We start from the raw sequence: 12684 nt of genomic DNA, 5'->3' as shown, positions 1-12684 counted from the left end.
TAGCGTGGCGATACATTGCGAAGGTGGCATGCACACCTCTTATCTATTCCCCACTGCTTCCCCTAGCATACCATCCCCGGCTGCCCCTTTTACAGGAACAGCTGTTTAAAAACTTTATGGCCAAATTCCACATTACAACATGGGGGGACCTCTATCATACTGGACAATTCCGTTCCCAGTCTCACATGCTCACTCACTCTACACCCACTTTCATGGACACCTTCCTTTATACCAGGCTTCGGAGTGGTATTCGTGCGTTGACAGGGGACTTCCCTAGCGAGCCGCCCACACTCGAACCCTTGCATCGCCTACTTAAGGCTACCACTCCGGCTCACGCAGTCTCTACTCTATACCACTCGCTCCGCGCTAACCTAGACCTCTCCCCTTGCAGTGCACGTATAAAATGGACGGAGGACCTAGGTCTCCCCGTAGATGACGACTTCTGGAGTTACTGCTGCCTACAAACAGAACAGATCTCCTCCAGTAGCAGATTTAGAGTGATTCATTATCGATTTTTACATAGACTCTATTGTACTCCAGCACATATGCATAGGGTGGGCCTTCGAGAAGATGATCTCTGCTGGCGCTGCCACGCTCCAGGGGCGGATTTCCTCCACATGGCTTGGGGATGTCGGGAGATTGCGGACTATTGGCAGCGGGTTTTTTCAGGCCTTTCCGAAATGATAGATGTCCCACTGACACCCTCTCCAGCACAGGCACTCCTGGGATATACAAAAACTATACGAAAACCAGTCCGCAGATTTGCCACTATCGCCTTTCTTATGGCGAAACGTCTGATAGCCTGCAGATGGGGACGGGGCAGAACTCCCAGGTTTAAGGATTGGCTTGATGATATGGTACACTGTCAGGATACTTTACTTAGATATGCTGAACTCCTGCCTTCTGCTTCACGGCCGACTGACATCTGGGGTCCCTTGCAGGTATACCTGCTGTCACATCCACAGACGTAGCGGGCTCTCCTCCCGCTCTCCCCTTAACCTTCTTAGATACCGCTCCCGTGGTATTGGCTCGCCTCTTGCCCATTGGCCAGGCAGTGAACTGTGGTGAGAGTTGGGACGACCCCCTGGGCGCTACAGATAGATGCCTTTATACCACTGCTACATGTTATTGCGGGTCGACTGTTTCAATGCAGATGTATTTGGGGTGATGGTCTCTTGTAATGGCATGCTGATTATCTCGTTTCCTGTGCCGCGGCCGGCCCCTGGTGGGTTGTAGGCAGGCAGCTGTGTTTAACATTCATTCTCCTTCTTGTACCACGCTGCCGGCCACGGGTTGGTTGTAGGCATAGGGCTGTGTATTACATGTTTATGCTGAATAAAAAATTTGTAAAAAAAAAAAAAAAAAAAAAAAAAAAAAAAAATCTTAAAATAAATCATCAGATTCAGAAGGTAGATTTGTCATAGTTAAAATTAATTTTTTTGATTCAGTTATGTTTTTAATTAATGTTTATGGTCCAACTGCTGATGATCCTATGTTTTGGTCTAATTTAAGAAGTCCTCAAGTTAGGTAATGTTCCTCTTATAATAGAAGGACACTTTAATCTTATATCTGATCCTTTATTGGATAGAACATCTCTCACTAAATTTCGTCCTCCAAAAGCTTGTTTTACTTTTAAATCTTTCCTCAAAACTACAAAATTAATTGATATTTGGCGATTGCATTTTCCTACGAAAAAAATGTTTACCTTTTTTTCTCATCCACATAATTCACAATTGAGACTTGATTATTTCCTAATTTCCAGACAATTTATTCATTCTGCAATTACTCCTACCATTGGTAATATTGACATATCAGATCATGCTTTAATTTTTTCTTGTTTTACAATTTAACTCAAATTTTAAATCACAATTCAGATGGAGAATCAATACTGATATTGTTCTTAATGAACAAAATTAATTGAAAATATTTGATGCAATTCAAGATTATTTTTATCTTAATCCAGAAGGTTCTACATCTATGGTGAATAGATGGGATGCTTTTAAAGCTTATATTAGAGGTGCCTCTATTTCTCTCATGACACATGAAAACAACATTTTTAATCTAAGAATTAAAGAATTGGGAAACCAAATTGCAAAATTTGAAAGGCTATTTATTACCTCTAATGACTCCCAATATAGGTTGAAATTACAAAAACTTAGATATGAATTTAATTCCATTCTTAGCAGAAGAGCTGGTATTCAACTTTCCAAATGTAAAGCCAAATTTTGTTTTAATGCTAATAGATCCGGATGGCTTTTAGCTAATTATCTACGAACAAATCCCAAATAAATTCGATTCATGGTCCCAATGGGTAAATTGCCATATCGCAAAATGATGTTGTTAATGAATTTTTAAATTATTACACTACTTTATATAATAAACCTAATTTTGACGATTCTTCTCTAATTGATTCCTTTTTATCTACATGTGGATTACCCAAATTGTCTTCTTTATAAGTAAAAATAAATTGGATCTGCCCATTACTGAAGATGAAATTCGGTTAGCTATTTAATCTCTTAAACAAAAAAAATCTCCTGGGCCAGATGGCATTCGAGCAGAATTTTACAAGGAATTTCATATACAACTTATTCCTCATTTCTTTAAATTATTTACCTTTTTTAGCACTTCAGGGACTATTACAGGTTCTTTTACTGAAGCGTTATTTGTTGTATTACCTAAACCTAATAAAGACCCTACACTGGTTTCAAATTACCGTCCTATTTCCTTATTAAATCAAGATTGTAAGCTCTATGCTAAAATACTTGCAACTAGGTTAACCTCTGTGTTAGATTCTATCATTCATTCAAATCAATCGGGATTTATGAGAAATAGATATTCCGCCAATAATACTAGAACATTATTGCATGTTATAGAACAAGGGTCTTTATTCTAATCCTACAGCTTGTTTATTTATTAATGGCCAAACTTCTAACCAATTTTCTCTTTTCAGAGGTACCAGACAAGGTTGCCCCCTCGCCCGCTCCTATTCCTTCTTGTAATTGAACCTTTGCTTGTTTCAATTAGAAAATGTAATGATATTACTGGTATTATAATTAAAGAGGTTAATGTAAAAACGTTACCATATGTAGATGATGCACTGTTATTTATTAGCAATCCTATTTCCTCACTTCCTCCTTAATTTGAGATTATCTCATCTTATTCCTTACTTTCTGGTTATAAGTTAAACACTAATAAAACAGAATTCTTTCCTATAAATATTCATTGCAATCTAGATATGTTACCCATGAAAGATATCATTTGAAAGAGAGAAAACTTAAATACCTAGGCATTATGTTTTCCTTTGCTTTAAAAACTACAATATCATTAAGGTGTGAGTCTATTTTAAGTTACATTAAGGATAAAATATCCAAATGGTCTTCTCTTCGTCTTTCATGATGAGCGAAACTAGAATCCATGAAAATGACTATAGCTCCAAATTATTTTTACTCCTTAGTTATGATCCCTATCCAATTTCCTATGAAGTTTTATAAAGATATAGACCGGCTTTTTACTAAATTTCTTTGGAGCAATAAGGCACCTCGTATTAGTTATCAAAAATTAAAATTGTCTAAATGTAATGGTGGTTTTGGTATACCAGATTTTTTTGTTATCACAAAGCTTTTATATTAAAGCAAAGTTCGCTTTGGTTTATTCATTCTCATTTGATTAATTCTTCCTACACAGCTTTCTATAGAAAAAGGTTTGATAGATCCGTTTCTCCTACCTTCTTTAATAACTGTCCAATAAATCAATATTTTTTTAACACATCTGTGATTTTAAAGTCCACTAAATTTATACTATGTGATTTCGATTTCATTTTTCAATCACCTATGTCCATTACTGAAGATATGTCTTTATTGTATAATTAAAATATAAAACTTACAAAAAATGCTAGATATTGGCATTCATGGATTAAGGCTGGTATTTTTTGCCTTAAAGATATTTGTGATAACAATGCTTTTATCTCTTTTGATGTTCTAAAAGAGAGATTTAATTTACCTTCCTCTGATTTATTCAAATATTAACTTTTATGCAATTCTATTTCAGATTCATTTACTAATTTTATACCTCCTACTGCTAAATCAGATTCATCAATTTATATTCAAACCCTTTCTACTTTGCCTCATAATTTTTCAATATTGTATAAAAAATGATTACATTTAAAGGTGACAATATTAATATGCTTATGACATTTTGGAATAAAGAACTTTCTTTATCTTATGAAAACTATTTGGCTTAATGGTATTTCAGGATGGTTACCTGTTTCACTTCATCAAACAAACTCATATATTTTATATAATTGTTAATGGTCTCTATTTAAATTGTTTAAAGCTAAACTCCTCCCAATTTCAAACTGTTGGCATTGTCATTTACATACTGGTTCATTAAGACATATGCTTTTTGATTGTCCTTCTATCTTGAAATTTTGGACTGAAGTTTGGGATGTTATAAAAAAAATACTTAATGTTCATGATGATTTATCATTTAACTTGATCCTTTGTAAATCTGTTGTTCTTTCTTATAAATTAACTGACTTAGAATGTAAACTTTAACATTTTTTATTATCAGCAGCTTTAAAATCTATTGCCTCATGTTGGAAAGACATTTCGTTATTATCTGTTCATGTTTGGTGGTCATGGGTTATTTTTATTAGAAGAGGAGTTCATTTATCCTTGAATGGTGTTATTCATAATTGTAATTCTTTTAATTTATTCTGGAAACCTATTGATAAATATTTATCTTCTTAACATTTATTTTTATATGTTACGTTTTTTTATAGTCATGCTTAATTTCTATTTATTAGTAGTTCTAGTTTATGATTATTGATAGCATATGTATAATTGTTTCTTCTCCCGCCCTTAAAAAATTTTTTGTTACATTATATTATCTTGTACCTGTCAAACTTTATTGGTATGGATAATTCTCCTATATTTATTGTTGGTACTTTTATTGTACTATTTTTTGTATTGTCTATTTATTAACTAAACATTTAATAAACTATTCTTAACAGAATACAATGAAAATTTAAGCACCTTTGGAGTAGAATCCATGCCTTTCTTTTAAAATAATGTATTATTTCACTGTGGGGCGGTTCTTGCTGCCTGTAAGGAAATCCATCTCCTTTGCCTGTTTCTCCCTGCTTTTTAATCTGTGTCTATATTTTTTCACAAACTGCGGGCAGATGCCTACCAAACAGCCATGAATCCCTTATACTCTGTAAAATAACATTTTTTATCTCCTCAGTAGAGCACCAAGCTAGGCCTGACTCAGTAAGGACATAGCCCTGCCACTCTGATCTATCAAAATACTAATAACTCATTCCTTGTTAGCTAATCATATCAGTACAGGGTTTTCAGTGCTACCGTTGAGACGTAAGTTATAAAAACTGTAATATAGGGTAACTCACACCCACAGTTTCCCCCTTTCAGTCAGATTACTCCCACAATGAAAATCTAAGAGCATTTGATGTAGACGCTATCTCTTTTTATTAAATTCAATGCCACCGCAGTATTAAGAGGCAAATAAGAAAAGATTGCCAGAAGGGTACTCTAATGGCAAAGTTTCTTGGTCTTTGGCATTCTAGCACATTTGCCTGCACTTGAGGTCAGTGATGTATGGTTTCCAAAATGGGATAAGTAAGAATCTTTGCCTTCAATTTTACACACTCTCTGTGTCCTGAGGAAGGCAGCTGATACACTGTGGCAAGCTGAATTGTGACATTTGCACCAGAATCCAGACAAGCGACTAGAGGCGTGTTGCCAATTTGTTACACATTGTTTGATTTACTAAATGTTGTAGTCCATATGAAATGCCCTTGCCCTGTCTGTCGTTCTTCTGGGATCAATTCTTTAAATTGTGGATATAACAAATATTTTCATTTGTATTTGTGCTTTTCTATCACTTTGAATCACAATTTGTTCTAAAGAATATATTTGTTTTGTGATTGATGGTATTTAGTCGATAGTGGCTTCTAGCAAATGGTTTGGTCCATTGGAGTTAACTGAATATTTTCTGTATTTTTATACCTCAGTAAACCCTTATATTCACTTTTTGATACTCGAACCCTGGACCTGCCCGACTCATGTTCTTCCTTATTACGAGCTTGGCGGTCTTCCAATGGGACCGCGACTGTGGTGGTCCCAGGAGGACAACCAAGCCAGTGATGAGCCTGCCTGCCGGACTATGATTTTAACCCAGGGCGGGAGGTGCGGTGGTAGTCTCATGTGGAGGGTGTTTTAGGCTAATAGGAGAGCCTCAACAGCATACCTATGCCGTGAGAGTGCCTGCAGCACATTCCTGCACGGTATGGCATGCACCATGTTGTGCATGCCACATAGTGCAGGAACAAGGGTGCAATTCCAGGGGGGCACAACATGTGCACCCTGCATGCATCCCCAGGCCCAGATTCGGCCACTGCCCTGTTAAGGCTCCATTTCCTGCATGTCCATGCATGCATGTTTATGGCAGGTGGCGTGAATAGGGTGGTGGATATGCAGGCCGTTATATGCTCGGCGGTGCCTGCGTCTGCACTCAAGCCATTTGCAGGCCGCCATCGCAGCGGGAACCTTGATCCCGCCAGTGGTCTACACCACTACACCCATAATATGGCTCCATGGTGGTGGCGATTGGACCGCCAAACCTGAGTACAGCGGTCCCAAGACCTCCATACTCGTAATATGGCCATAAGATATGAACAGCCACTTTCAAGCACGCTTAATAAAATGAATGTTCTCCATTTTTTTTATGTTTCAAAGCAAGCATGTAGTGGGGTCACTCAGTGGTAGAAATGAATTTATGAAGTCCTTATTAGCATGACAATTGTAAGTGACGCACATATATTTGTCATTCTTCTCGAAGACCCATATCTACAAAGAGCACTACACATCTAAAGAATAGGAACTACCTTTTTTGAATTCTTTACTCTTGTAAGAAATACAAATTCATATCCCTGGACTCATTCACATGACAGTGCTCTGTTGCTCTCTAGCTACGTTTCTGCTTTTCAACTCTAGTCCTGGGCAACATTTAAATTACTCTAGCATAAAATGCGTAATGATGGGAATTTCATGATACACTAGTTACGGAAATTTCCTAAAATGACGACATTACTCCTCTTCGCATAATTACCACAGAAAAGTGCAATTTGTGGTAAAGTTTTACTGCGAGCGCATGCAAACAACAGAACGCAAACAGCTGTTGTTTGTGGTGCTTTTGTTAAATGCATCCTCGTGCCAAAAACTGACGAGAGGATGAAATTCAGACTGCAATATAGCGCAAAATGTTGATTTTGCATTTGGCATAATTACGAGTAATTGTGATTTATTGAGCTGTAATGTTGGGTAACTATGCGAAAGCAAATCACGTAAATTTCGCACATCTTCCCAATGATATACGCATGTACGTACATGTATTCTTTTTACCCTTTGGTATCCCAGCACCATTTAAGGCTTGCTTAGTAAGAGACAAGGTTTCGGTGGTATCGCTCCATTTCATGTTTTCTGCATTTCTCGAATGAATGCCAACATAAACTGTGAATCACCTCAAACCAAGGGCAGTATGTGAAAAATACTTTTGAACTCCTGCTTCTCCACAGTAGTCTGTATATTTACAAAGACGGACGCACCTCCTCAGCCAAATTTCATCAATGTGCTTGTAATGTAGTTCATTTATGACGACAGTGTCAATAGTAGTGTGTGCGTGTAATCAGCCATATTATTTGGGCATTTTAGGCTGGTGCTATTGTCTGGTACTTAAAATGCCTAGGAGGACTGGAGATCAGCCATGAATTGCACCAACTTTCCGTCAGACTTCTAAATTTTTCAAGTCCGCTCATATAAAAAAATCACCCACTTCTCATAAACTTCGTCTTGGAAGTGGCCAGATGGCCATTACGTTGTGGCTGGGTTGTAAAAATATCACTTGGTGGAATGCCCAAATGTCAGTAGGAGTGACCTTTGAAGAGCGCAACACCACTTTGAAAATGTATGACTATGCCATCACCTCCCCAAGAAGGTGGCAAAGGAGTTGCATTGCTAAAGGTCTGGCATAACTGAGTTTGTCTAAAGCCAGCCCATGTCTGGGACATCACTTGACCCTGGGTGAACCATTGTCCTCATAGGAAAACAGCTCAAATGCTCTCAAGTTAGAAAGGGCGGGATTGAAAAACATGGGTGTGGACTGACGTACACATGTCCACATACAATACTTTAATACAGGGATTCTTTGAGTCATGTCTCACTCCATTCTCTACCCCAAAATGTTCCTTCTGCTAGGACCTATGTGAGATTTCAAGCCAGTCGCCTTTTAATAGTAAGACACACATCAACAATCTCCACTTTTATAGTATTTAGGAACATTGTATCTGTGCACTTTTGATTAAGGAACTTGCTGAACATGAGTTGCCTCTATGGGTTAGACGAAGCACCCTATAATGCCAAGTTTACGTATGAACTTGAAAGTTTTTCTAGGCTTTTTGCATTTGCTTTGGTCCATCTTCCAGTCTAATGATCCATGGCAATCATATGATGAGGCGTAGAAAAACAAAGTCAAGGCCTGGAAAAATCCCTCCTTTACTTCCCTTGACTCTCTCTCCTCCTATTAGACTAGTTGGGAAATGAGGATAGAGTCAACAGTACATGGAAGTAGGACCTTCAACTCACCAGCACTATATTAAATGATTTTCCAATCTACTGCTGGACTCTTCTGTTTACTTTCTGCCTGTTTCTGTAACCGGTACCTCGCTAGTGTTGGTGTCAGATATGATAAGAGGGGAAAAGGGGTCTAGGTAAGGAGAAAACCAATTTTTACTTCCCTATTAGTTCGCCTGGTCCCCTCAGACCATCAGGGAACTGCGGATTGGGTGGCTGGGACTAGGACCATTATCTAATCATGTTGCTTGCTTAAATTAGGTGGAGCCTGGACCCAGAGCGTTTGTCACTTGGAAGTCCGTCAAAGAGCACCATTTGAGGGTTCTTTCCTGGCGGGTTCTTTACTATTTGATGATGACAGAGGCTTCTAGGCGAGTTATTTTGTCTGTTGGTAGAAAACTTTGTTGTCAATGTTTGAGTTTTGTTCATAACACTTATTAGAAGGCCGAGGTGAATGTAGATTATTAAATATTTGTTCAGAATAGGTAATACGTTTTAGCTAAAGAAAATCCACATCAGTTTGATTGACATGTTACTAACTTTTTACCAGGTAAATATGCCATATGCTGGAGTAAAAGAGGTCCTTCAGTAGGTTCCTTACTGAGTTCTGTGAGGGTGTGGAGATGTTAGGGAAGACAATGTTGTTACTAGGATATTTTCATGTAAGAGTGAATGAACACTATTCTCTCTCTTCCAGAAGTGTTTTTAGCTCTTTGAAATACTTTAGGTTTTATTAAGCAGAAACAGTTCCCACCTACAATGCTGGCAATGTTTGGAGGTAGTATTTGATTTTATTTGACCCCAAGTGGTCCCAAGATCATTCCAGTGTCGCTGTCTGATCACGTTATTTAAATTCTAGATCCACACTTCTCTAAAAACATCAGAGTCCTCGACAACACAAAGGTACATCATACAAAATGATTAGTTATATAAAATTGATTACTAATGTAAGGCCTGCGCAAATAACATGTCACATATGTCCTTCACTGAGAACCAAACACCCTAGTGTAGCGCCTGACTTTCAGAGGGTAAAGTTGCAGAGCAGTCTAAGGCTTACTCAAGGGAGGTGGTGTGGGCTAATAATTGCCATTACAGGTGCGCAGAAATAACACTCAATATTGATGGTCCAGTCTTTACTTTGCTTTATAAAAGTAAGAGTACATTTATTGAACACACACACTACTTGATACTATGCACCAATTTACAAATATACATATGCTGTTGGAATTACTTTGTGAAATTGCATAACATCTCCATCCCTCCCGCGGGGGGGGGGATGGGGTCTAGTACCACCACTCCCATGTATGCACATCATCTTGCCCCCTAATGCAGTGGGTTGACACAACCTGGAGTGAGGGCCTAGCCAAATGGCACCATGCCAGTGGCGACCCACCCTGTCATCTCAACAAGCATTAAAAATAGGTACACCTGCCCTGGGGTCACATATCCCTGACTGAGCATCTCATATTGACAATACAGTAAGCACCTCTACATCTTGTGGCTAACAGTCTGCGTTGTTCCTCCCCTAATGTAGTAGCAAGAATACATGTTTGGGCATCACTTTAAATGAGGTACTTATCATAGATGATAACAATTATAATGCATTGCAATCACAGCCTCTAAAAGGCATCACAGGTAAAATCACAGGATTACGCAAATACAGCCAGACACCCTAGCAGGAATGTCCAGCAACATAACCCCATTTGGCTTATGACATCACCTTGCACAGGTACTTCACATAACACGTGACTTTCAGTCCCTCTAAAAGAAATAACATTAGTAAATGCATTTCTGGTGCAATTATACCTCTTCACCTCCAGGAGATGCCCTTCTCCAGACTTCCCCAACTCAGCCGTTCACCCCTTGGTACAGTCCATAATGCACCCCCAGCTGCAGAACAAAAGTTTCAACCTCAGAATGCCTGGATTGCTGGCTGAGCCCTTGAGGTGTTATTCTTTCTAAGTCTCTAGAGACTTAGGGTGGGACTTTCCATTTTTGTGCTGGGGGAAACTGCATTGCTCTTGCAGCTCCCCCTGCACCTTGGCACACATGTCGTGGTGACCCGGTACTCCTGGGGCCACCACACGCAAAAACAAGCGTTGACCTGCAGGCTGGCTCGGGCCTGCAAAGCATTATGGGGTGAGGTGCTCCGGCACCGCGCATATCGTAGCATGGCCCCCCGCTGTGGTGGGAGAGACGCTCTGGGCCTCCGGCCCCGTCTTTCCTGCGTTGGAGGGTCCGGTCCCACTTGGAGCCCCAGGTGAGTGCTGTAGCTCGTAGAGCCTACCCCCGGCTGCTCATACTGTGTTCAGGGGCCCGGTCCCACCCGGGCCCCTCTCACCTTCTTTGGGGCCCCGGTCCCACCCGGGCACCCCTTCTGGCCTTCTCGCTGGAGAGCCAATCGGGGACCCCACCACCGGCAGCTCCCGCCAGCTCCCTGACTGGCCAGCACCTTTGCGTGCTGCCGCTGGAGCCGGCATTCCTGTTCTGGTCTGCCTGCTCCAGTGGGTCTTCGGGGGAGTGCGATGGTACTCCCCCCACCTTCCAGCTCCCGCGGGGAGTGCAACGGCACTCCCCCACCTCTCCTTCACTTTGGGGGCCCGGGGATGGGCCCCCCACAGGGTCACCTTCCCGGGGAGCCCGACTGCACTCCCCCGCTTGGCGTCGGGGCCCGGAGTTGGGAAGCCAGGTCCCAGGGAATCTTGGCTTCGCCCGCGAGGGGGGTTGTGTGACGGCAAGCCCCCCTCTTCAGCGCCATTGCCGGGGGCCAGAGAGGGCTCCTGGCACCCCTTTTGGGCATATTCACGGGGAGTGCGAGGGCGCTCCCCGGCTTGACTTCTTCCGGGGGCAGCCCCCAGGACCTGTCCCACCCCAGGGCACATATTGGACCTGCAGCAGAGCCCCACGGGCTGCGTCGTCAGTCCCACTAGAGGTGAAAGGTCGCCTACCTTCTTGGGGCATATCTCAGCCCCCAGTGGACCGATCTTCTTGATCTTGGCCTCTTCTTGCTCATGGTGGCGCTCCCCTACCACTGGGTGCACTTTCCTTCGCCCTCTTGCTCTCCAGGAGGGTGAATGCAGCAGCAAGCGATCTTCCCTGGCTCCCTGCACCAGCTTTTCACCTGGCTCTTTTCCTGGGCCTCTCTTCTCCTTGCGCAGAGGCCCAGGCTTGTGTTCACTGGGCCTGGTCTCCCCTTGTGGCGCAAGTCAGGGTCCTGGGCCTGTCTGGAGGTTCTTCCTTCCAGCTGCCCATGGTGCTAAGCTCCAGCACCAGTCGTCCTGAGCAGACCACACCCCAGAGAGAGCTTTTCTTCCTGTGCGGACTTTTTAAAGAATGGGGAGGGAGCTGGCAGGAAGTCTCTGCCCTATCACACAGCGACACATCACCTCTCTGCCCCTGCTCCCTCATTTCTGCCCAGGCCTCTGGGTTTGTTCAAAATGGCATTGTCCAGGGGTCTCATGGCACATGGTCTCTGGGAGCCCCTTCCCCCCTCGCTGCCTTCTCTCCAGAGCAGCTTGGTGCCTGGCACCAGGTGTCAGCTGCTGATGGATGAACCTGTAGCTCCACCCATCTTCTCTTCTTGGAGTGGAGGCCTTCGCCCTTGGTATACTTGTCGTGCAGGGCTGGGCCTCTGATGCTACAGCTTGGGAGGAAGGTCATTAATTCAGCCTGGTAGGGTCAGCCCCAGCCAGGCCCTGGTTATGAGCTGGCTCAGAGAAATATGACATTTCTGGATGACCGAAAAGCAGTACAACTATGACTTTGGACTCTGCAGAATACTTCTTCTCACATAAGTTAGAGTGGACTTTAGTGCGTGTGTGGAATTTGTAGGCCCCAGGAAAGTAAAACTAGCCCATGTGCTCCCCATCCTCATAACGAATGATGGAATAAAAACAGTAAAGCACACTGACTTTACCGCAAATGTGTCTTCCCATTGTAGAAAGCATATTACATGTCACCACCCAGTAGTTCTGCATAAGTCCTGCCACACCATTCAATTTGTAGCTGCTCCTGGGCTGCGCACACCAGGAATCAC

The sequence above is a fragment of the Triturus cristatus genome, chromosome 4_1, assembly GCF_964204655.1.
Source record: "Triturus cristatus chromosome 4_1, aTriCri1.1, whole genome shotgun sequence".
NCBI classification, from domain to species: domain Eukaryota; kingdom Metazoa; phylum Chordata; class Amphibia; order Caudata; family Salamandridae; genus Triturus; species Triturus cristatus.
Note: the sequence above shows the minus strand (reverse complement) of the source record.